Source organism: Leptopilina heterotoma, unplaced genomic scaffold, assembly GCF_015476425.1.
Source record: "Leptopilina heterotoma isolate Lh14 unplaced genomic scaffold, ASM1547642v1 Lhet_163, whole genome shotgun sequence".
NCBI lineage: Eukaryota > Metazoa > Arthropoda > Insecta > Hymenoptera > Figitidae > Leptopilina > Leptopilina heterotoma.
The window spans coordinates 665,611-691,611 of record NW_025110879.1 but is presented as its reverse complement, the minus strand read 5'-3'; the positions used below and the strand labels follow the sequence as shown (position 1 = coordinate 691,611).

General features: G+C 24.0%; 1 protein-coding gene across 6 annotated transcripts in view; it reads right to left on the bottom strand.

The window, feature by feature from the left end:
* LOC122499052 overlaps positions 1–25,373 on the bottom strand; it is a 174,458-nt gene extending 149,085 nt beyond the window's left edge. For 4 of the 6 annotated variants that reach the window (XM_043607109.1, XM_043607116.1, XM_043607114.1 and 1 more), the window contains exons 1-2: positions 25,176–25,373; positions 20,374–20,612 (exon numbers count right to left, since the gene is read on the bottom strand). The gene's annotated coding sequence lies outside the window, so the exon portion shown is untranslated. Of the gene's footprint in view, positions 1–20,373; positions 20,679–25,175 lie in introns of all 6 variants that reach the window. The other 2 variants (XM_043607111.1, XM_043607112.1) reach the window with 2 other exon arrangements.
* Positions 25,374–26,001: the final 628 nt, after the last annotated feature.

Below are 26,001 nucleotides of genomic sequence, written 5' to 3'. Positions count from 1 at the left end.
ATTTACTAAATCTTATATGTGATTACAATTATCAAACAAATTATAAATTTGTTTAAAAATTGTTTAAATAATAATTCGATTTTTATTCTTTATATCTGTAATCATGTATAATTTAATAAATTGCAAAATTAGGAAAAAACTGCGACTTTCTAGGTACATTTTGTAAAAAGTTGGTAAATAACAACAATCATTTGTTTAAATAATTTTTTAATAAGACTAATGACTGACTAGTTTCAGTAAATATTGTCTTTAATTTATTGATTTAATACTAAATGAAGCTAAAAAAATATAAAAAGTTGTCAAAAATTTGCTAATCTCTCTGATTTTTAAAAATTATTTGATTTTACAATAATAAATAGTTTAAACAAATGCAATAAGCATAAAAACATGATTAAAATACAGTATTTGTATTAACAAATAATTATATTCAAATTTTTGTAAAACATTGAAAATAACGATTTTTTAAATCCTTTCTTAAAAAAGACATGGAGTGGAAAGGTCGAATGTATCGAAAAGTATCGAAGTAAAGAATGGGCAATGAGAATGTAAAATCTTAATAGAAGGGTGTTTTTAAAATTGTTTGTACATGTGAAGGTGGCGCTGCAGTCGTATGTTATTTAAAAAGAGCGCGAATATATAAATTTTATTTTTGTTAAGAGAAAGTATACATAATAAATCTTATTTTGCATTGTCAAAAAAACGTCAACATTTCAAATATAAATAAGCAAATTATTAACTGAAAGAATTTGAATATTATTATTAATGAAATAATGGACTTGGACAATGGACATATAAAAACTAGCACCGTAGACGGCCGCTTGCGGCCGTCGGAGGAGCTAGTATATCTAAATAAAATATTGGCCAAATGACTTCTGAAAGATCTTGTTCTTTCAAAATTATATCATCTTTCAAAAAATAAAAATAAAAAAATTTTAGTTTCCATATATTTTATGTTTTAAAATGTTTTTCATTCACCTGTAAATGGGTGGTCTCTCAATTTTGACCGGTAATGTAGGTAAATAATAAAACAGTCAGGTAAATAGATAAATATTTAAATAAATAAATTATTCAATAAACAGGTAAACAAAAAATGAAAAAATAGCTAAAGAGATAAATATTTCGATAGGTAAATAGGTGAATTAACTGGTAAATAACTAAATAAATAGGTAAAACAAAAAATATACACATAGGTAAAGAGTAGAAAATTTAAATAAAAAAATTAATAGATAAATAAATAGGTGAATAAATAAGGAGATAAATAATGAAATAAATAGGTGAATGAATTAATTGGTAAATAAAGAAAGAATTATAAAAAAAGGTAAATTGATAAATAAACAAATAAATAATAGGAATAGAAAATTTGCGATTCTGAAACAATTCACCCAAATTTCAATATTTTATTTTACATTAAAAATTTGTAAACAAAAATTCTATTTTAAAATAAACGAGAATAGAGACTTTTTCCAAAAAAAACATAGTAATAACAACGGACCGTGTGTGAAAATAAATGAGAGAAGAATTTGTCGTCGTAAGCGCGGTTGTACATTGTATACGAAAAGAATTTGAGCGAAGTGACATTCAATTAGAGCTTATCGCTCCTCAGAAGTTTTATCGTGTTTGATCACCCTTTATTCTCCTCCTTTTGGGGGCATCTGTAGCCCAAGGGTTTTATCCTTATCTTGCCCCTCGCGCCTCATTTGCGAGCAAAAAGAGAGAGAGGGAGAGAGACAGCGGATCTTCCTCGTATGTGAGCTTTAGGTATATAGCCGCAAAGAAAAGGGCCATTTTCTTTTCCTAAGCTCATTTTTTTTCTTTTCTCTTTTTTTCGAGAGATAGAGAGAGAGAGAGAGAGAGAGAGAAAGAGAAAAGAAAGATGCAGAAAAAAAATCTTTATACACTTTCCCCAGGTATATAAAATCCCTCTGCTTTCTAAGCGATAAGAAAGTACCTGCCATAGTTTGTATTTTCAATCATATGCCCTGTTAAGTCCGATGATATCCTAAAATCGAAAAATATTTTATTTTACGCCTCATTTTAGCTGTTTCTCAAAGCACGATGATCTTTCATATACTGAAATGTTTTACTTGATTTTCTATTTTTCTTTTTCTCATCTTTTTTATTTGTCTACTAGCAAAAATTCGCGCGGCTAACTTCTTACTTTCTTTATTAAATAAAATTAGCAATTTTAAAAATAATAGAATTTAAAATTTTTTATTTCAATTTTTTGTTGAAAACACTAAAAAAAATTCAATTTTAGAGAAATTGCAAATAATTGCAGAAATTCAATTATTTTTAATACTAATAAAATTTTTCTCATAAAATTCAATTATATTCCAAATTTGAAAAAAATTCTCGTCAATATCTCAATTATCTTTATAAATAACAAAATTCTTCCTCAAAGTTCAATTATTTTCAAAAATGTCAATAATATTCTTGTCCTAATTTCAATTATTTTAAACAATTCTTACGTCGGTGAAGTTCACAACGTTCATGATCCAATACGATTGTAAGAAAAAAATATTTTTCATTTAAAAAAACAATATTTTTTGTTGATGATCAAAAATTTATCAACAAAAAATATTGTCTTTTGAATTGTAAATGAAGAAATATGTGGACGTCCACATGAAAAGGGCCCATTTTGGAACTATTGGAGTTATCTATATGGGCGTATTCCTGCGGCAAAATTTGGAAAATTTTGAGTGGTCTTAGAACTTTTTTAGTTAAAAATTCGCTGAGTTACGGAATTTCAAAGTTTAGAACGCCAAAGACCTCATTTCGAGAAAAACGGAATTAAAGATTGCGATACAAACTAATTGTTGTATCCCTGGTTCTTCTTGGAAGTTATTCAGATAAGAATTGTTTCCAGTTCAGGGCACCTTGAAGATAAAAAACCAACAGGTTTTAAATTTTAAAAACTATCCCCCCTCTTAATTTTCAAAAATTTCGTACTTAAGTAGGGGAGAGTCTCCAGTTGTGAGACACCTCCAGTTGTGAGACAGTCAATTTTTTTTAACATGCAATATTAAAAAGCCGATTGGTTGTGAGACGGTGTCAACACCCATCTGGGCAGCATAAAAAATACGACTTTGCAGGCATACTATTTAAATGTTGTTTTGATTTTTTTTTCTAGTATTTTTAGGCATGTCAAGTGGGAAAAAGTCAATTGATTCAGAAGAAATCAATTTTAATGCTCTTGTTGAAGCTATTAAATTGTGTTTATTTGGTAGTCATATTTTGGCGAATAAATATTATTATTTAGTATATAATAATAATTATATATTATTAATATATTTAATTATTTATACTAAACATAACGTTTTATGTCAAACTGATTCAATTTTAGCAATTTTTAATGAGTGTCTCACAACTGGAGACATTTTTTTTTTTTTTGAAAAAAGCGATGTGCTCGGAAAATGTATCGTAAAATTTTTTGAGTTCATCGAATCACTATACTTTCTTTTAATAAAAGTTGCGTATTTCTGTTACCTTTCGAACGGTGTATTTTATTTACAATTTCGTTTACCCGTTTACAATTTACGGGTCAAAAATAAAACCCGTCTCACAACTGGAGACTCTCCCCTACTAAAAATCGACAATATGGGCCCTTTTCTAAAAAGGAGAATTTTTCTATTAAAAAACCATTTTTTACAAGATTAATGATTAGGTACAATTTTATTGTGTAATTTGAAGAAAAAGAATATATATTAAACTTATTAAAACATTTTTGACAGTCTCTATTATGAAAAAATTGACGCAATATCCAAATTTTCATTTCGAAAATTACAAAGAAAAGATTCTAACTTCAATATCTCTGGTTCTTCTCGGAAGTTATTCAGATAAGAATTGTTTACAGTCCAGGACACCTTAGAGATGAAAAATCAAGAGGTTTTAAAATTTTCTACACCTCCATTTTTAAAATTCGGATTACTTTTGCAAATGACTGACAAAATGGGCCCTTTTTATTTTTCTAAAGAAATTAATGAAAACCGCATGATTCGACTTGTCAAAACATGTAGATTGATAATAAAAAATAAAAAAAAAATTAAGATTTTGCTCCAAAATTACTAAATTGCGATTATCTCGAAAACTGGAACCGACAATATGGGCCCTTTTCATGTGGACGTCCACATATTGTTACAAAAAGTTATTAGCCAAAAATTTGAATAGAAAAATTTTATTTCTAATTAGTTGTTTATTATAAACGTTGTGAACTTCACCAACGTAATTTTTTTTTATTTCAATGATTTTTAATATCTACTATTTTTATAAAATTTCCCAAAAAGAATTTAATTAGGTATTTAAACAAATTTTTAAATAAAATTGTACGCAAACATTTAATTATTTTCATAAATAACAAAAATTTCACAGGAATTCAATTATTTACAAATTTTTTTATAAATTTCTTCATAATAATTCAATTATATTTTTATAAAAAATAATTAAAAATTCTAGAAAATAATAATTGAATTGAAAGGAAGAAAATAATTTTGAAGAAGTTACAGTAACATTATTGTTATACTTATAATATAAAATAATGATTTTATCACTCGGTCATCTTTTAATTATTATAAAACATGAAGAAATCGATCACTCCGAGTCTTCGACTTGGAGCAATCGATATCTTCATGTTTTATAACAATACTTTTAAAAATTGATAAATTTCAAAAAGGTTTGAATTTGAAATTTTTAATGTCTTAATTCCTGTGAAAAAATAAGAATAATTAAATATTTATTTAAAAAAGAAGTTATTTTTGTTTTCGAATAATTTTCCAATTAGATAAATTCGTAAATAGATTTAACAGAACATTTTTTTGAGTAAAAATTTTTTCCATTATTTTCTAAAAATTTAAAAAGTTTCAATTTTATTTTCAATTAAAATTTGTAATTGACAAATAGAATTTATAAACATTTTTTTTCTTTATATTTAAAAAACTTTGAATTTTATTACAGCACTTATAATTAAGAATTAGAAATGAAGCAAATTATTTCCTTATGAAAATTGAGAATTTTCTACAAAAATATTAAGAAACGTGACTATGCGTAATGTTTTTTTTCCCTAAATAAAAGAATGAGTTTGTGAACAATATTGTTATTGAGAAATAAAAATTATGCATAAAATGGGTATAAATATTTCCTATTTCAAATCATAATTTTTTAACAAATTAACAATTTTCTATTCTTTATAAATAAAAAGCAGAAAAATTTGTTTATAACAAAATCATATAGAGATTAACAAATTTTATTTCTTAATAATTTTTTTTTTTAATTTTTTAATTTCAAATATTATTTTATTATAAATCATGAAACAATGCCTGCGTATTTTCAATTTGTCAAACAATATTTTTTAAAAGAAAAAAAAACAAAAGCATACACGAAAACTAAGTTCAAAGTGTGGACATAATTAATGAAAGAATGAAATACGAAGATTATTATAGTAATTAATAATTTATTTTATTTTTTTGGGAAATATTCTTTAAAATTTGTCAATTTAAGTGAAATTGATTTATTTTGAGTATTTTTATGTTTTTTTAAATATATTTTACGTGTTTGTTTATTTTTCTTTTGACAGTCTATTTTATTCTTCACTGGAGTTATTTTCTCAAATTTTATTGTTTCTTTGATTCTTCTAATTTATTGTATATTTTATTCGAAAAATTAATTTTAATTTCTTGTCTCTTCTAATTTATTGTGTATTTTTCTCTGAAAGTCATTTCAATCAAAATTATTTTCTTATTTTCTTTATTACTTCTCATTTATTGTATTTTTTTCTAAAAATTTTATCTATTTCTCTATTTTATCTAATTTATTGTATTTTATAATTTTCCTTTTCGACAAGAATTTATTCACTTATTTATTTTTTCTGAAAATTAATTTTTTTCCCGTTTATTTTTTTTTTTTTTTTTACTTTAAATTAGTCCTTTGGATTTTTTTTTTTAAATTCGCAAGTTTATTTATTCTTTTTCTCGAAATATTTTTCTTTTCGTCATGTTTTTTATTTAACACAAAAAAATACAAAAAATCATTTAATTTTTCTAATAAATTTTATTATTATTCTATAAACTCTATTTTTTAAATGTATCCGAAAATTTATTTTTTACAGTAAATAAGTTTCGGTGAATTTTCTCTTAAACTCCTTATTTTATTTATTCATTTACAAAATGTAGACTTTTAACTATAAACATAATAAATTTTAGGTACTATATATATTCAATTATGGTTTTCGGTGATTGATTATTTGTTTATTTAGCGTTTTTCTCGTTTGACAAAATTGCCATTAAACTGAAAGTGAATAAATTAGAAGTGTACTAATTAGAATGTATAAGAATGTTTTATCATGTATGTATGTATGTATATGGTGTAAGTGCATATAAGCTGCGCATACACAGAGTGTATTTATATATCTATATATAATGTGAGGGGAGGGGGCATATAAGCGCGCACTACTCTGATGCTAAAATGCAAAATAATTTATTACCCAACGCACGAAGTTGGTATTTTTTACAACCGATTATTCTCCTGTATATAGGTGTGTTCTGGACTCATTGTATTGCCCCGTTACGTTAATAACGCGCTTTGAGGAATAACAATGAATTTTATAAATAAAATTTTACGGTTTAATCAGCCAGTATATCCAAAGCACGGTTTTCATTTATGGCTGTACATTTTTCGCGCTCTCGTTGAAAGGAAATATGTTTGGTACGTATAATATTAATGGACGTGGAGATTATTCATTTTTTCTAGGCCCCCCTATATTGACCTATTATAGTTTATTAGAGTTATTGTTAAACTAATCTTTATATGTGAATTTTTTCTGTTTATATTTTTTTATTTTTTATTTATTTCTATATTATTTTTTATATTAATACTTTATATTAGAGTAAAATATGGTAAAAAGACACTTTTTTATTTTTTACCCTATAAAATTGAAATTAAAATTTTTTTCAAATTGTCCTGAAAGTTTAGTCATTAAGCTTGAAAATCCTGGTTGGAAATGTTTTATAAACCACTAAAGGACTAAATTGTAAGAGTTTTACGAAAGCACCATTTATCGGTGGCGTCACTGAACTAAAACATGAGGACATTACTTGAAATAAATACGATTTGAATAATCATTAATTACAACAATTATTATTGTTATAAATTAATAATTAATAATGAATAAATTAATAATTATTACAATTATTAGCATTTACCATTTTTATATTTATTTTTCACTGGAAAAAAATTATAAATTGTAAAGAAACTAAATATTATGCAAAACGAATATATATTTTCACATATTTTCTTTCCATTTTAATTAATTTCTCATGGAATTTAAAATTTACAAAAATTATTAACACTCGGAAGGAAAAAATGTTTGGAATAAATATGGAAATTCAATTAATTTTTTTATTTAAGGGGACATTCCAGTTCAAAATGTAAAAAAAATCGATTTTTTTTTGTTTTTATTTTCAGATTTCTTATAGTGTCAAGAATACTCTCCTAAAATATTATTGCAAAATTCGAAGTAAAACAAAAGTTATACATCCTTATTCTTCGCCATGTCAAAGATGTTTTTGTATGCGGATAAGCAATCGAATGATTTAAATGTTTTCTCATTTGCATTTTTTAAAAAAGACAAACAAAAATGTATTTGGTGTTGCTGACCACAAATTAGATATCAAATTTTCAAAATTAAAAATGGCGGATCCAATATGGCGGAAAAGAAAATTTTTTTATTTTAATTTTTTTTCGTTTAATTTTTTTTTTCGTCTACTATATTGCATCCGACATTTTTAATTTTAAAAAAATGATGTCATATTCGTAATCAGCGACCCCAAAAACCCCCCCGTAACGATTTTCAAGCAAATTCAATGAATTTGAAAAAAAATGTCCGCCATATTGGATCCGCCATTTTGAATTTTAAAAATCTGATTCCATATTCGTAATTAGCGACCTCAAAAACCCCCGAGTAAAGATTTTCAAGCAAATCCGATGATTTTTTAAAAAAAATTTCGAAACTTATGAATGTAAACTTTAAATGCGTTTTTCTCAAAATGTCTTTTTTTGATCTGGTAAGAGTGATATCTCGAGTTCTTCTGAAGCGATTTTAAAAAATCAAACGGCTTTTGATTCAGCGTCATCATGCCTATAAGTGGAACCTCAAAAACTGGAAAATTTCCAACTCCCCTTCTTTTTATAAGAGAAATTCTGAATAAAAACACCTTTTTTTGCATATTATGGGGAAAAAGTACTCTAAAAAAAGGGGGGGAAGAAAATTCCACTTTTTTGAGGTTCCACACCTAAAGAAATATCTAACAAAAAGAATGTCACTTCGTTTTTGGTTTTATCTATTTTAGAGAGTTTGGAATCGATCTTACCACCGAAAATGGGCATTTTCGAAAATGGCGTATATCGCCGCCATTTTGAAATAAAAAAAAAAAAATTTTACAAATTCTTAAATAAATTATTTATTACATGTAAAAGAAATTTTTTAAATAAATGTCATAGTTATTTTAATAATATATACTAAAAAAGCCTTCTTTTTGCCTGTTTTGAACTGGAATGTCCCCTTAATTACTTTTTATGCGTAATTTAAAATTTATTAATATGTTGCAATGAAAGGAATGAAGGTGGGGGAGGATGTTAAAAATCAATTTTTGCCTCGGAAATTACGATAATTACATTTTTTATAATGAATTTCAATCAATTTGCTTCAATATATTTATATTTAAAACGTTAAAATTAAGAGGAGAAAAAAATGTAAAATAAATTTAGAAATTTAATTAAATTTTTTTCCTCGGGAACTTTTTTAATTATATATTTTTATGAATTTAAAAAAAAAATTTACTTCAATATATTTATTTTATTCAGTAATTTTATTTAACGAAGTTTGGAGGGATTTGCTTATTTGTTTAAATATTTATTTAGAAGGAGTTAAACTTATTTAAAGAGGTTTATTTATTTAGAGGGATTGACTTGAAATTAATAAATATTGAATTTTGTTAATTTTTGAAAGTTAAAACTGTCCCAAAGGGAAAAATAGAAAAAAAATTTTTTGTAATAATTTTTAAATTAAATTTTTTAAAATCATTTTTTAAATTAAAATATTTAAAATTGTTGAGAAAAAAGGGAGAAATAGAAAAAATATAGAAAATTAGTCGAATAAAATGGAATAAAATTTTTAAATTAAATTTTAAATTAAAATATTTAAAATTGTTGAAAAGAGCAGGGATAAATAGAGAAAATAGAGTAAACTAGACGAATAAAATGGAATGTATGCACATAATTTAGGAGAAAACAATGTGTCCATGTTATGTCAGTGTATATAATGTGTGAGTAATGAATATATGTAATTTACATATATGGTTACATGATAAGGTAATGAAATATTTAATGAAACAAATTATTACAGTAAATTATGTAGGAGGCAATTAAATTTGCTTCCATCGATATTTGAAATTGGGATGAGGGGAAGGGGTAAAAAAAATTGAAGTCCAGATTGACATGGACCAGCAGCTAACTTATATGTATATATTACTCATTAATATAAAATTGATTACTCCAGGCAATCGCTTTCGAGAGTAGTGTGCAAACGAAATTACCTCTATATCGATAGGAAGTCAATAGCGTCCGATTAATGCATCACTACACATATGCATATGTTGTACATTTAAATACAAATAAATATGGGAGAAAAATAAATGGACTTTTAATTATTTACATAAATATAAATTTGTATGTTAATAAATGTAAATATTTATTGTACAAATAGGAATTGTGTTTGTATAATAATTTCATGTAATTTTCTATTTATTTCTCTGTTTACTTATTTGTTTACTTGTTTATTTGCTTGTTTATATATATTTATTCATTTACTTATTTAATTATTTGTATATTTATTTATTCATTTGCTTATTTATTTGTTAACTTATTTATTTATTTTGCAAGTTTAATTATTCGTTTACTTATTTATTTGTTTGTTTATTTAATTATTTATATATTCATTTATTCATTTGTTTATTTATTTGTTTAACTATTTGTTTAATTATTTATTTATTTTGCTTGTTTATTTATTCTTTTACTTATTTATTTGTTTGTTTATTTATTTGTTTAATTATCTATTTGACTATTTGTTTACTAGTTTGTTTATCTGTTTATTTATTTACTCACTTGAAAATGTTCTTACAATTAATAAAAGAAAATAATTTTCATTTATAATTTTTATTTTTCAGTTGTTATATAATTATTTGCTAATTATTATATTTATTTGAAAACAAGAAATTGAAAACGAAAAATTGAAACGAAAAATAACATATATATCATTTATTACATACCAGAGAAGTTAATTGATTTTTGATCCAATTATTATCAAAGAGTGTTTTTGACCCAGAAAGAAAATTGAATTATTTTTATAATTAGTTGTGCCCTGAATAAAAGAATTCTTTTCTACATTTATTTCCATATTTCTAAAAAAACATTACTCCCACAGTAATGTATTTTGGAATTAAAAATAATTTCCTTTATTTCACGAAATTAATTCCTGAAGAAATAATAAATGAAGTAATAAATAAAATAATAAACAAAATTAAAGAAATCGATAAATAAAATGGTAAATAAATTAATAAATAAAATAACAAATAAAATAGTAAATAGACTAATAAATAAAATAGTAAATAAAATAATAAATTAATTGATAAATGAAATAACAAATAAAACAGTAAATAAATAATAAATAGAATAATTCAAATAATAAGTAAAATAATTTTTATTAATTTATTTATTGACGGGTCTAGATTATTTATTTATTTGTTGTAAGTAAAATAATAAATTGCGTAATTCAATCACCAGTAGAGTAGAACGGGGTGAAATAGCCATGGTGCAAAAAAGCCATTTGACTTTTATTTGAAAACTATTAAACCGATTTATCAGCTATTTAGAATATAAATACTATCAGTTAATACGCAACTTTTGATACTAGTTTGGATGTTGTACCTATATTAATATAATTTTTATTGTAATTTTAATTTTTGAGTTGCTCTGCGTATAATATTTCGATGAACTTTTCGAACATATTACAACCTGTTTAAGTGAACGGGTAATAAAAGTAAGAGGCGCATGAAAAGTCTCCAATTTTTATTTTCCGAATCTTTATTTTATCGAAATTCTTTTTATCTAATAAGAATTAATTATAATTTCTTTTAATCGAAAGATTAATTGTCAAAAACATTATTTTTTTGAATGACTAATCAACAGAATGTTTAATACTGCGAAAGAAAATTTTTTATAATCTTCAAATAACTGAATTATCATTTATAAAAATTATTATTTTTTATATTTCTTATTTAAACTAATATTTTTATTTTCGAAATGTCAATTTTGATAAATATTATTTTATAGATTTGTTAATAATTATAATAATTATATTCCCGAATTATTATTCAATATAATTCAAATATTACCGAATTAACAATTCTTAAAAAAGTTATTGTTCCTAATAATATTTTTTATAATGTGTAAATGTTCTATATTTTAAAGTTTCTAAATTTTATTTTTTCGAAATATCATTTGTTATAAAACTTTTTTCTTATAAATGTTTTTCAAAATAATTTTAACTTTTTCGAATTAACATTACTCATAATTTTCTTTACTTCTAATCATTCTTCTTTATAATTACTACATTTTCTAACTTGTATTTCTTCTAACTATAACTTTACCAAATTGTCACTTCTCATAATTATTATTATATCGAAATAGTATTTTTAATCGATTTTTTATTTTTCCTAATATTCATTTTTCCAAATGATTCTTTTTCATAATTTTGTATATTTCCTAATTCGTATTTTGCATAACATACATTTTTTCTAAGATTTAAATTCTCTAATTTATTATTTTCCTAACCTATAAGTGTCATAATAAGAATTGCACCGAATAGTTATTTCACCTACAGAATGGGGTGCGACCGTCTGTACCAAAAACATAAGTCCCGAATGCTCATTATGCCGAATACATAATTTAGAAATGACTAGATACGCGAATCCTCAATAAACTAAATTATATATTGAATGAAATTCAACAGTCGAGAATAATCATCTAATATATTCTGCATAATGAAGAATATTAGTTTACACTAATTCTTTTTCTCAAAAATTTGAAATTATTCTAATTTTTATGTTTGGAATTTCCACTTTACCTACATTTTATTAATTTGAATTCTAATTTAGTAGAATATTTAATTGTCCGAATTATAATTTGGCAGAATGTCAATTCGATCGATTTTATATTTGCAAGAAATATTGCGCAGTTTTTAAAATTCTGATTTCTGATTGGTGAATTTTAAAAATTGCGCCAAATATTTACGTTGCATCCATTTTATGAAAAAATAAAATTAGGGGCGGTATTCATAGTCGATACTTATTTCTTAAGCAGCGACTTAAGCTGCCACCTAGATTCATAGTCGTGCAATAAGCATTGCCTTAAGCCGCAACTTAGGCATATGCTTGACAAAGTAAATGCTTCGATTTTGAGATACATAAAAACAATAATAAATATAATAAATATAGGTAATTTCGGTAAGAAAAAAATTATACGAAATAATTATTCGAATAAAATAAAATTATTAAAACTGGTTATTATACAATAAGAAATTTGTATAAAAAGTAATTAGATATTACAAAAATTTTGAAAAATACTATTTCGATATAATAATAATTATGAGAAGTGACAATTCGGTAAAGTTATATATAACTAACTATAGTTAGAAGAAATACAAGTTAGAAAATGTAGTAATTATATATAGAATAATGATTAGGAGTAAAGAAAATTATGAGTAATGTTAATTTGAAAAAGTTAAAATTATTTTGAAAAACATTTATAAGAAAAAAGTTTTATAACAAACAGGGACCGTCACGGAATTAAAACAAAATTAAAAAATACTTTTGTTTTGATTCGGATATGGGTATCAGAATCAAAATTCCACTCTATTTAGTTCTGATTCCAATATCAAAGTCAAAATTCAACTCTATTTCGTTTTGGTTCCAATATCAAAATCAAAATTCCATTCTATTTAGTTTTGATTCCAATATCAAAATCAAAATTCCATTCTATTTAGTTTTGATTCCAATATCAAAATCAAAATTCCATTCTATTTAGTTTTGATTCCAATATCAAAATCAAAATTCTTTTTTGTTTTAATTTTCATAAAATACTACTGCGCATGTATAAGTCTCATTGAACCTAAATTTTGTTGCAAATGTCAAATATATCAGAAGATAATATCGTTTTTACATACGAAATCTGAAATAGAATTCGAATCGACTTCTGTTTCTATAAGAAAACCGAATTGCATCAGAATCAAAATAGGAAGTGAATTTTGTTTCGTTACAGTATCGGAATCAAAATATGAAGTGAATTTTGTTTCGTTACCGAATCAAAATCAAAATACATTAATAATTTCGTTTTGTTTTGGAATATCGTAACGAAATCAAAATTTGATTTCCGTGACGGTCCCTGTAACAAATGATATTTCGATAAAATAAAACTTAGAGACTTTAGAATTTAGAACATTTACACATATTAAAAAAATATTATTAGGAACAATAAATTTTTTAAGAATTGGTAATTCGGTAATATTTGAATTATATTGAGTAATAATTCGGGAATATAATTATTATAATTATTAACAAATCTATAAAATAATATTTATCAAAATTGACATTTCGAAAATAAAAATATTAGTATAAATAAGAAATATAAAAAATAATAATTTTTAGAAATGATAATTCAGTTATTTGAAAATTATAAAAAATTTTGTTTCGCAGTATTAAACATTCTGTTAATTAGTCATTCAAAAAAATAATGTTTTTGACAATTATTCTTTCGATTAAAAGAAATTATAATTAATTCTTATTAGATAAAAAGATTTTCGATAAAATAAAGATTCGGAAAATAAAAATTGGAGACTTTTCATGCGCCTCAAAAGTAAATGTTTGTACATAAGGAGAAAACTATACTCAAAACGTACACAATGTTAATTTTTGGAAATTGAACTGAATTTAAAATTTATTTTAGCTTTTAGAAAAACTGGTCTTGGGGGTGAAAAAGCCAGGGACGAAAGCCATTGAATATTATGTGAAATTCATTTGTTTTCTACTTAAACTAACCTTCTAATTTTACAAAATTTTCGCGTGTTTACTTAATAATATTAATTAAACACGACCAAAAAATAGTATAAAGTGCGTTAGAAAATAAACAACGAAAAAACGGTTGCAACAAAATATGGCATCTATGGTGAAATTTAAAGAAAACTTTAAAAAAAGGTACAAAAACTTGGCAGTGTAAATCGAAAACAGGTAAACTTAACATAAAATTCAATTTTCCTTGATAAAAGCTCCTTAAAATTTATTAAAATATTTTTAAAATAAGATTATTTGTCATGTAAATAAAGGAAAACTATAAAAATACCAAAATTAATAACATATTTTGATAAAATCGCGAGGTGGCTTTCTCCCCCCACCAGGTGGTACAAGAAAGCCATTTGAGGTTTCGTAAAACTCTTATAACTTAGACCTTTCATGAGATAAAAAATATTTCCGTCAAGAATTTTCAAGCTTAATAACTAAACTTTCAATAACAATTGGAAATTTGAGAAAAAAATTTTAAATACAGATTTTACAGCATCAAAAGTAAAAATGTGGCTTTTTTACCCCGTTCTACTCTAAAATTTCCTTTTCTTTTTTCTCTCTAATAAATTGTTATCGAAAAATATTTGATCGTTGTAATTATTCTTTTCAAAAAGAGGAGAAAAAATGAAATTTTTTCCGTGCAAAAAAAATTAATACTTGGATAAATCTTTTATAAAAGTATAAAACATTTTTCTATATGTGCAAAAATATTTTTATAATATATAAAAAAAGGTTTTCCCCCCAGATTGTTTGTCGTTTATGAAAAATTAAATGAAACACAATGTCGATTAAAACAAAAAAAGTAGAGTATTCAAAAAACAAAGAAAATTGTGATATTGACCAAAAAAAAAGGAACTTTTTTTTACATTTTGTAATTGTTTGTTTTCAGAAAAATATAGAAAGAATGGAGACGAAAAGTTTTATATTTTGTTCTATTTAAAGTTTAAACATTGACATTGAATGAATTTAAAAAAATTTTTTTCCGAAATAGTTTGTCAATTTTAAAAGCATTGTTTCTTGATTTTTTTTTTTAATTTTCTATGCGCCTATATAAATGTATATTTGGTATCCCTGAAATATATATGACTGACGTTTGAAATTTTTTTTCTCCATCACGCGGTGATTAAATATATACGAATATCAAATATTCAAAAGTGATGGAACAATTTATTTTCAGTGCAATAAAAAATTTTTTTTGAAATAAAAAGTTTTTTCTCACTAAAAAATTTTTTCTTCCTTAAAAAGTGTTTAGGGGGAAATTATTTTTATTGATAAATTAGAAGAAAAATTCGTTTCAGAAGAAAAATAGTTTTAAAAAGAAAAAAAATTGTTTAAGAGGAAAATAGTTTTCAACTTAAAATAACCGTTCGAAAAAAACATTAAAATCGGAAAAAATATGAGTATGGAAATAAGAAGCAGACTTGAACTAGTAGTATAGTATTAGTAGGTAGTAGTGGGTATACAGTTAGTAGTCTTAGTGGTTGAGAAATTTAGTGAAGAAAGAGATGAATGACTTGAAAAAGTATAAAAGGTCGCGAAAGAGAGAGGGAATACTAGAAAAAAAGTTGAAGCTCATAAAAAAAATGTCTAATATTCTCGTCGCAGTTTCCAAAACAAAAAAATATATATTTCAAGTGTATTTTAAGAGGAAACGAAAAAATTTTTTAAATTAAAAAGAAATAAAAGTAAAATACCTAATTTCGAAAGTGTAGGTTCATTATTATCGCATCATCATCTCCTGAGTATTATTTTAGAAACTTTATAACGAAAGAAATACTCGAAAGCTAAAAATATATCGTGAGCTATTATCTTTGGATTTAAATTTCCATAAAATGAGGGATAATTATTTCAATCAGAATCCTTTGACAAAAGAATATTTTATTCTTACAACTATTACTCCGGGCTGAACAATGGATCAAATGATTTTCAGAATTCTAAAGATTCGAGACTTTTCTCCTCTGTATTATTAAATGTTTTATATAATTTAAATTGCCTTTACAAATTTACTGGATTTTTATTTGCTTCTTGATTATTTATTAGTAATTTCATTTTTTTATAATAATAGTATTAATAATAGTATTAATAATAATTATTATTCCTTATTATTATTACTGTTATTTTTCATTATTACTATTATTATATTTTTTTATTTTATTTATTGATTCCTTCTTTCTTTATATTCTATTTCTATTGTTAAATTCTTATTTACTTATTTACTGTTTCATTTTGAGTGAAACTTTTATATATTTAACTTTTATATGATTGTTTAATTTTATACGAAATTTGGCATTTGGGTTCGTGAAATAAGAGAAGCAAATTTTCTGTTTCATACGTTTCGGCATCGAGTGTGTGCCTTCTTCAGTGATATGATTTTTATTTTGTCTGTAATGAAATGAACCATACATATGTATTTTAAAGTTATAAAATGTAATGTGTTGAATTTTTTAAAAAAATAATGTTATAAGAAAAATAAAAATTTTAAATTTAACAGTTATTTTTAACTAATTATAAAATAATACATGAGTTTTATCGTATAAAAACTATGTTAAACATATAGAATGAACAGTTAATATCAGTTAATAATTTCTATAAGATCAATATAAAATATATCTAATAATTAACTTTTATATTTAAGAAAACAAGATTTTTGGATAATTAAAAATGATACAGATTGTAGTGTCATTATTGTATTTTGAGTTGAATCAATTTCCAAATCGTGAAAATTTAAAGAATTGTTAAATTTTTAAGGAGAAAAAGTCCTGTAGAAAAATAGAGAAACTTGGGAGAAATTCACCACTCGAGACACGTTCTTTATCCTTTCATCGACTTTTTTTCACGAAAAAAAAAAATTAATTAAATTCCCAAACGTTTTGTTTCCTTCCTGCAAAACCCTTTTTTCAGAGGTAGAACTGAGATTTTCGTATTAAATATACAGTAAATAGGATTCAATACACGGGATGATAAACTTTTTTTAAATTTCAATTTCTAATTTCATTCCACGATTTATTATTAATTAATAATTGTAATTATTGTGAATAATTGAAAATACTGTAATATTATAATTATAAATGATAATTATATTAATTAATATAAATTATATAATAATTATAAAAAAAATATATAAAAAATAAAAATATTTTCTTGTTTCTTCTTGTTTTTCTTTCTTTGAAAAATCTAATTATAAAAAAGAAATTCTTGCTGTTAATTATTACAATTGTAATATTATATTTTTATTATACTTTTTTGAAATTCAATTAAGAATAAGATGCTTGCGGTCAATTATATTTCAGTTGACAATTATAATATATTAACAAAGTCCCAAGCCCTGTGGCAATTCCCAGTGTAATTATTTATTAATTGAGGAACACAAGTGGGAACTTTGGCGAAATTAGTCACAGAATTCGAGAGACGTCAAACATCTTCCAACTCGAAGACATACATTCACTATTCGAGTAATGGAACTTTCAAGTGTATAAATAATAGATAAATAAATATGCCCTCTCTTAATTACGCGAATTGTGATAAAAATTTATTTAAAAAGTATATTTAAAAATATGTTTAAAAATATATTTAAAAAGTGTATTCTAAATAATTTTTAGTTAAAAAATCAAAAACTATTTGTAAAAAATTGAATTATAGTCGAAGCAAATAAATCATAAAAAATAGGAAATAGAAAAATTTCTACTTCCTATTTTTTAGGATTTATTTGCTTAAAGCAGGGCTCGAACTAGGTCGTAGGTCCGTAAATACCGTAAGGTCCGTAAATTTGCTTGAAGTCCGTAAAACTCAGTTTTTTTTGAAAAATTTACATAAAGTCCGTAATTTGATTGAGAAAGGACGAAAAGTTCGTAAATTATACGATATAATTTGGAGAATTTTAGAGAAATCACAAATGATTGCAGAAATTTAATTATTATTAAAAGTAATAAAATTCTTCGCAGAAAATTAATTATGTTCAAAAATTTTTAAAAATTCTCGTCAAAATTTCAATTGTCTTTGGAAATAATAAAATTCTTTTACGATATTCAATTATTTCCAAAAATTTGAATTATTTTAAAAAATTTCCTGAATTCAATGATTTTCAATATCTACTATTTTAATAAAATTTTCCAAAATAATTTAATTATTTAAAACATAGAAATATTATTCAATTATTTTCATAAGTAATAAATTTTTTACAAGGCTTCAATTATTTTCATACATAATAAAATTTTTACAAGGATTCAATTATTTTCGTAAATAATAAAATTCTTTTTAGGAATTCAATTATTTTCATAAATAATAAAACTCATTGCAGAATTTCAATTATTTTTAATACAATTTTAATGGAATTCCTCGAAAAATGTAATTATTCATAAAAATTTTATTAAAATTCCTCAAAAAAATTCAATTATTTAAAAATTTGTTGATAAAATTATTTATGTTCTAAAATAATAAAATTCTTCTTGAGGTTTTAATTATTTTCACAAATAATAAAACTCTTCTCAGAATTTCAATTATTTTTAGTACAATTTTAATAAAATTTCTCCAAAACTGTAATTATTCTTAAAAATTTTATTAAAATTCGTGCAAAGAATTTTATTATTTAAAAAACATTCAATTATTCAATAAATTATTTATTTTTGTATTTAAATAATTTAATTCTAGTAGAAATTTTTAATAAAAATTTATTTAAAAATGAATTTTACTTAAAATTTTAAATAATAATTGAATATATATAAATAAATATTAAAAGCAATAAATCGTGAATTTTTAGAAATAATTAAATTTGGAAATAAATTTTTTTGAAAAATTTTAATTGAATTTTTTTTTTATACCTATTATTAAAAGTTTTTATCTTTTAATATATATATTTAATTAAAGAATTTACGAATAATTAAAATTTCGTAAAATTGAATATTGTAAACAGATATATTTGAAAATTGTTAAAAAATACTTTTTCGAAAATTATTAAAAATAGTTGATGTTAAAAATGTTGATGTCTTCTTGATGAAGAAGTTTAGTTAAGAATTCTTGAAAATAAGTGTGTGTATTTAGTGATCAATTAATTGTCCAATTTTCGTAATTTTTCATTGTTCTGGAAAGAAGTTATGTACATATGAAAATCGTGAAAATAAGCAAAGTGTCAATTTTAATTGCTTGTTCTTTCACATTTATTTATGAAGAAAAAAAGGAAGAAAGTGATAAGAAAAGGTAAAAGTTAATCACAGGTACTTTATATTTCATAAGGTTTTATTCAATTTAATGATTTCTCCTTCTCACATTTAGTGAATGAAATTTGCAAAATTAGGTTATTTGCCAGGTGATCTTTAAAATCATTTTTCATTTAATTTTTCTTATTATTAATTGTTTCCATCAATTTATAATAATAAACTAAGTCATTCTAACTAAATTCTAATAATTTTTTTACGTTTTCATAGTAAATTTTGTGTTTTCTTTAATATTTTCTAATAATAGATGAAAAAGTGACCCAGTGACCCTGTGATTTTATCACTGGGTCATCTTTAATTATTATAAAACATGAAAAAATCGTTCACTCCGAGTCTTCGACTCGTAGTGATCGATATCTTCATGTTTTATAGTTATAAGAAATTTAATTTATAGTAAAATTTTCTTTTATTTGACTTGAACTGGTTATATTTTTGCCAGTAATTGGTCCGTAATTTTCGTTTTTGGTCCATAAAGTCTGTATTTTTAAGTAGGTATACTTTCACTGGTTCGAGACCTGGCTTTATAAGTAAAATATTTTTATATTTTATTATAACGTTCAAATGAACGACGATATTGTTTTTAAAAATTGGATATTAAGATAGAAAACAAAACGGATTATTGAGATAAAAATCTTAAATATGCTAAACAAGATTCGCGTAAAGAACCATTTTTCTCGGAAAATATTTCATCTGAATTTTTTTCCACCGAAATCTCACTGTATCCTTGTACTTTCTGAAAAGTTTGTCATACTCTGGAGTGAGAGAGACAGACGGGGAGAGAGATGAAGGGGAAGAGAGGGAAAAAGTGAGAGAGATGGAGGAAAAGAGAGTAAGAGAGAGATTAGAGGGAAAGAGAGAGTAAGAGAGATGAAGGGAACGAAGTTCAGATAGGAAGTATATAGACGGCTGACACCTGTCGTTCTAGACAAGATGCAAAAACCCGTGCATGCAATGTATTTCGCAATAGGGAAGTTGGAAAGATTCAAAAACTTGGTACTCACGACGACGACGACGACACTGAATGCTCTCCGCTTCTTCCTCCTCTTCCTTTTTCGCTTGTCTTTCCCTTATGCTCGCGCTCTTGTGTTGCACCCCTCAAAAACTTCTCACAAGGGTGCCAGAGGATGCATCAGTTTTCCGCTATATATACGTATATACATATATACTCTTTTTTATATTAACTCGTTTTCTCCTTTGCACACAACAATCTCTGCTGTCCTCTTCCCCCGTCTTTTTTGTTCTATGCATGTATCAAACGAAAAATATTCTTTTATTTTACATAGACAATTTTTTTCCTTTTTCTTTACTTTTCCGAAATACGCAAAAAAAACGTAAAACAAAATTTAAAATTAGAAATTAAAACTGTGGTGATTTTTTTTTCCTCTTTCTACTCCTCGAAAAGAAGAAAATTCTTGCTCTATGAAGAAGCAAAATAGAGTGAATTTTTTTAAATGAAAAAAATTGAAGAGAAATTAAAGGTGCGTGGGAATCTAGTGAATTTTTCTCCTCTTTAATTCTTTTATAAATATTTCTCTAGAGAAAATATTTCAAAATTGAAATAAAATAAAAACCTAAATTAAAAGAGGAAAAATCTTCGAAAATTGAAGAAGTGGAAATTCGGGAAAAATTCTAAATGAGAGAAATTGAAAATCGAAAGAAATTTATATTGTAAACAAATTCAAATTGGAGAAATTTTATAATCGAGACGATTACATTTGAAAACAATTTAAACTCGAGAAAAGTGTAAAAAGGAAACGTTTAAAATGAAAAACTTCGAAATTGAAAATATTTAATTTTAAAGTCAAAAGATTTCGAATTTGAAAATATTTACATCAGTTAAAAGTTTTCGAACTTGAAAATATTTAAAGTCAAAAGATTTCGAACTTGAAAATATTTAAAATCTAAAGATTTCGAACTTGAATATATTTAAAGTAAAACATTTCGAACTTGAAAAAATTTTAAATAAAAAATTCTGAACTTGAAAATATTTCAATGTCAAAAATGCTGAATTTTGAAGTATTTAAAGTAAAAAATTTCGAATTTGGAAATCTTTAAAATGAAATATTTCGAACTTGAAAATATTCAAAGTCAAAAATTTTGTAATTGAAAATATTTCAAGTCAAAAGTTTTAAACTTGAGTCTAACTTGAAAATATTCAAAAACAATTCAAACTATAAAAAAATATGTTAATAACGAAACAATTAAAATGAAAAATTTCGAAGTTAAAAATATTTAAAGTCAATAATTTTGTATTTAAAAATATTTACAGTCAATAATTTAGTATTTAAAAATATTTAAAGTCAAAAATTCTAAACATGAAAATATTTAAAGTGAGAAATTTGTTATTAGAAAATATTTAAAGTTAAAAATCTTAAACTTGTTAATATTTAAAATCAAAAATTTTAAACTCGAAAATCTTTCAAATCGAAACGAATTTGAATTAAAAGAAAGAAAAAATTTACCAAAATTAAAGAAATAAAAAAATATAAGAATTGAAAATTCGGAAAACACGAGAAAGTAATAAATCAATTCGATTAAAATTAATAGGAATTTAAAAAAATAGAAGAAAAAAATTTATAATTAAAACTGAAATCTAGGTAAATTAAAAAAACCCAAAGGAGATTAAATTCAAAATAAATCGAAACTAGAATTCGAATTTAAAAGTGAAAGATAAATTTAAAGAAAATAGTAAAAATTATAAAATTGATTAAAAATTCATTCAAATGAATGAAAATTTGGTGAAAAAACTTGGTCTCTAAATGGAGGAACTGCGAAAAAAGGAAAAATTGAATATTTAGAGGAAAAAGAATTGTTTATCGAAGGAATAAATTACACAGATGAAAAATGTGACTCGACTCATAAATTCGCGGCGCGAGAATCCACATACACATACATTTATACACAAAAGGAAAATTAATTAAGGCGTGAATTTAATTAAGGCGAATATTATTAATATTATTATTATCATTATTATTATTATTATTATTTGAATTCGTTCACTCCCAGTAACATTGTGTATATATATATGAAGAATCGATTTCATAATCGCGCCGTGTGCTATACTAATGCTGATGCACTTTGGTTAGAGCTATAACTTTTGATTACGCCATCAAATCTCCATCTCGCTGATAACCCCCCAGTTCTGTTGCTGATTCCACTATTTCCTCATAAACTGGACTCCCTCTCTCTCTCTCTCTTTCACTCTGTGTTTGGAAGTCTCTTTTTGGCTCCAATTCCAAATTTCATTTAGATATTATATATATTATTGCGGAGAAAAAATTTATCTCCCAAAATCAATAATATCGTATAGTATAATTAAACGCTTCATTAAATTTTTCTTCTTCTTCTTCTATTTGTATATAAAAAAAATGTGTGTTGATTTTTTTTACTCCTCTTTCAATGACGTTTTCAATGAATCTTGAATGAATGGTTTTCACGTTGTCTTTTTGCTTTTCAGATTATATGTTTCCTATTGTTTTTCGCCTCTTGTGTTTTTCTTTTCTTTTTTTTCGTGCGCGTAATACTTTTCTCATCTTTTCTTAATTATCTTGTCGTATACTCTTTTTTATGTTTATATAGATATTCTCTTCGATATTAATTCCAGTTGCGAGTATATTATTCACTGTGAGTTGTGTATTCACTGTGAGTCCTTTTTTATTTATTTATTTATTTTTTTTTTGCTTTTTAAATTTTATTCACTGCACTTTGTTATATATACATATTTCGATTCACGGGGATTTTCTTTCATTTTGAAATTTTATTCACTTTATTTTGTCGTTTTGATTCACGTGGTTTTTTTTCCTTTTAGATTTTTTTGCACTATATTTTTTTATTCAGTTTTGGAATTATTTTTTGGTTTAAGATCATTTTGGATTGTTTAAATTGACTTTAATTGATTTATTCATATTTTAAAAATTTATTTCATTTTTTAAAATTTTTCTTTTTGTATTTGTTGAAATTTTTGTATTTCTTTACTTTTGTAATTATTTCCTATTTTTGTTTATTTATCTTTTTGGATTATTAATTTTTTTTTATTTCCTTTTTTGCATTTTTTACCTTTCTTATGTACTTCCTTTTTTGTATTTGTTACATTTTTATTTGTTACTCTTTCGGTATTTTTTACCATTATTTATTTATTTACCTTTTTTATTTTAATTAACATTGTGTATTTATTTTACCCTGTTCTCCATTTATTTGAATTTTTGTATTTATTAACAACTTATTTTCCTTTTTATACTAATTTCTTTTTTATTTATTTACTTTCTTTGTATTTATAGACTTTTTGCATTTACTTATTTTTTTGTATTTATTTCCATTTTTTGCATTTTATTTTTGTATTTATTTACTTTTTTTTGGATTTATTCACCGTTTTGAATTTCTTTACTTTTTTGAATTTATTTTCATTTTTTTGTAATTATTTATATTTTTTGTATTTATTTACCTATTTTATTTCTTTACCCCTTTGGTATTAATTATTTTTTACATTTATTTACCTTCTTTATATTTTAACCCCTTTTTGTATTACTTACTATTTTTGTATTTATTTACATTTTTGTATTTATTCACCCTCTTTTCAATTTTTTTTATTACAAACAATACTTATTTATTCATCTTTTTTTAATTTTCTTTTTTTTATAATTATTTTCCATTTTTAAATTCACAATATTGTCTCGTTTATTTTTAGTTAACAATATTTTCTCTTTTATTTTTGATTCACAGTATTATCTCATTTATTTTTAAATTCACAATATTTTCTTTCATTTTTAATTCACAATATTCCCTTTGAATTTTCAACTCGCACAATGTTTTCATTCATTTTTAATTACACAATGTTCGGTTTTATTTTTTAATTTCACAATTTTTAGTTCGTTGTTCAATCGATAATTAATTTATTTTCTACTTTTTTTTTCTTTGTAAATCCAAAATAATTTTCGGTTTTTATCCTCAATTTGTTTTGTATTTTCTGGTCCGTTAGTCTTCAATTTCACAATTTCTCCTTTCACAATTTTTATATTATTTTTATTTCGGTTTTTAAATTAGTAAAATTTATTTAAAAAGCTATTTTTTTAATTGATGAAATTTATGAAATTTATTTATAAAGCTATTTTCTAATTGGTGATATTTATTATTTTTATAGAGCTTAAGAGTTTTTAACCGGAAATATTTATTTATAATTATTTTTTTTAACAATCGGAAATCATTTTTGCTAATTGTCGGTTTTGTTTATATTATCGTTCTTAATTTTTTTCTTGTAATTAAATTTCCATTTTGGTAAAAGACTAGAAAATTAGATTATCTTTTACTTTCCAAAAAGTTTGAGTTTTCACGATTATTTTTCGAGAAATTCTATTTACTCGCGGTATTAAGTTTTTCTAAATCACAAATTTTTGTTTTTTTCTTCTTCATCTTCTTGCAAAAATGGCTTGCGAAAAACTTTCTTGTTCTTTAAAAATTCTTTCCTTGGAGTGTTTGCGATTTGAATTTAATACTCAGTTAATACTCTATTTTAATTGAATAATATTTTAATAATAATTTTAATAATATTTTAACTGAGTAATATTTTAGTAATTTTGATAACATTTTAATTGAATAATAATTTTATTTTATTATTATTTTGATATCAAAGCAAAAAAGAGTTCCGAAATGTGATCGTGATCACTGGAGTGAATAAGAAATTAAAAGAAGCGATCTACCAAAAAAAAAAGTGTGGCACTCTCGATAAGTCAATTTTGGGTGTGAACTTTCAAGTTGAAAAAAGAGGGGGGGGGACGCAAAGGAGTAAAGGGTTAAAGTGGTTGTGTACCTTTTTCTTTTTTTTGTTTGTTTGTTTTGAATAAAATGTATCGCGCGAAAATGAAGGGGAAATTTTTATTCACGAACTTTTTTCTCTTCTTCTTCTTGTTTTGTTTCCTTTTTTTTCTTTGGCGACGAAAGTGAGAGAAATGGGATATATTTCGCGCGTTTTATACAGGTTTGTGAGTGAACCTGCCCCTTTAGTGGTAAAGCACACTGTGCTGAATGCGAGGAGCGAACCGGTCGCACCCCGTTTTCATGAAAATGCGCAGAATCGTGACAAAAAAGGTTGGGGGGGTTGACGCATGAGCACTATCTCCCTTAAATCCGTATATGGTTGAAATTGCAGAGAGTCATCGTTTCATCTCGATTTCGTCTTGGAAGGACACGACACGCCTGGTCCAAAAAGAGGCAAAAGGAGAAGGAGAAAGAGAGAAAAAAAGAGAAAGAGAGAGGAAGGAAGGAAGGAAGGAATGAGGGGATGAAAGAGAAAAAGAGATCGAGGCAAATGAAAAAGACTGAGGCGAAGATTTGTTGACTTCTACCTTCACTCGAGGGGGGTGTATTGAAATTTAAAAGACGATCCTTTCAATCTTCTCATTCGGATCGAGTTCGATTTTTCACTCTTTTTTCCCTCTCTTTTTCTCTCTTTCTCTTTATATATGTCCTTTTGTTAACACCCATTTGAGAAATTTAGTTGAAAGTGACACACGAAAGTATACTTGATTCATATTTTCCGAGATTTGGAAATTTTTCTCGAATAAATATTTTCTTGGAGAGTTTTTATTTTGCTGGCAATTTCGATTAGGAGACATTTTTTAATTGGTTCAGTTTTT